Source organism: Fusarium oxysporum, chromosome 14, assembly GCF_000149955.1.
Source record: "Fusarium oxysporum f. sp. lycopersici 4287 chromosome 14, whole genome shotgun sequence".
Taxonomy (NCBI): domain Eukaryota; kingdom Fungi; phylum Ascomycota; class Sordariomycetes; order Hypocreales; family Nectriaceae; genus Fusarium; species Fusarium oxysporum.
In genome coordinates, this window is record NC_030999.1 from 381,339 (window position 1) to 383,021 (window position 1,683).

Below are 1,683 nucleotides of genomic sequence, written 5' to 3' on the forward strand. Positions count from 1 at the left end.
CGAGTAAGGAGAGATGATGGCGTACCTGGATTGGAGTAAAGCAGAAGATGTATCGGGTGGAGGCTCAGGTAGCGGCAGAGATGGAAAGTAATCCATTTTCTAGCAGAAGAGGCATGCGCGACATCTGGGAGGCGGCTGAGAATGATGGAAAAGAGCAGCAGGAATTGTATTCAGCTTGATAATTAGGAATCATTGCAGTTCTGAATCTCGGGATTCTGAAACCCGCCAGCCTCAAAACTCGAAATGCAGTTGTAGAGTTGTGCCAAATTGGGGGCTGACATAATCCGCACGCCTACGCGTGCAGAAGTGGAGAGGCGCCTAGGCGTGTCCCTATGGGGCCCCACTGACTCTGGCGTCTGTTGCTGTAGGATGATTAATTTGTGCTTTCCGTGGTCCGTTGTCAGCATTGCGATATGGATAAGTATGGTGGAATAAGAGATAAGCTCATTCTAGACGCCCGGCATACAGTAGAGTACAAGACGAAATATGCCGACTTTATTGCGTCCATAAGCGGCCATTTTGGATGACAGTAAGCGACAATAGCAGCCACTACGAGGGGGTGGGGCAAGGGATTACAGTATCGACATAGCCTAGCCGCACTGGACGTAGCCACACTAGCCAGAGATGATCCGTGCTCAGAAACTGTTTGTAGAAAGCCAGGGCGGCCTCTGATTTCGGTCGGGACTGTACAAGTACCGACATGGGAAGGACAGGAGCTTATCAGGCCCCCCAAGAAGGCTCGATTGTTTGAGAAACGCATCAAGTATAAGCAGGTTATCGTGGGTATCCTGACCAAAGAAGTGTGTGTGGAGGTTGGTTAGCCTACCATCATGGCGGACCCAATGGGAGCCGAGATCGTGGTGGAGCAGGACGCCCCTTTTTCGACGCCAAAGCGCCCGAGTCGGGGTGGTGAAGCCCACGAGCAAGGTCCGAGACACGGCGCGACAATTGGAAGATACAGCCATAGAAACGCGACGAAACACCCGACAGACGACGCGAAACGTACCGGCCGAAGAACAGATCGACCGACCTACCGAAACCCGAAAGAGTAGCGGCAGCGGCAGCGGAAGTAGCGATGGAAGGGCAATGCTGCAGAAGGCGCTGGATCTCCTGGCGGAGTCGCGCAGGGAGACCAAGAGGCTGCAGGAAGCGCTGAAGGAACAGATAGAGATGTCCAGGGAACTTAAGGAAGCTATTGCAAAGCAGGAAGAGACAGTGCACGAGATGAGCAAGCAGATGGTGGAGATCAAGGAACAGATGACCGAGGAACTGCAGCGCGTCCGCGAGCAGCTCGAAACTATCACCACGAATGCATTGGACGGACCTCAACGATCATATGCTGACGTCACACGACTGACACCGTTCTTACCCCACAACGATTCGAGGACCTTAGCCGCTCCGCCGAACCCCACAGACATGCTTTACTGCACGATTGACGTTTCAAGACTAGGAAAAGATGAGACTAGGCTCTCAGCCGGGACGATCCGAGCGACAGTGGAGAACGAAGTCCGCTCCGAACTGGATAATCCCACGTGGCGATGCCGAGCGGTGACTAGGGACCCAAAGAATCCGCACCGCATCAGGATCACCTGCAGAGACGAGAGCGAGCATGAAGATTGTGAAACGCGCAGCGAAACCAAAACTGGGCCCCCAGGAGCCCGGATCCTACGAGACGACCTGTAC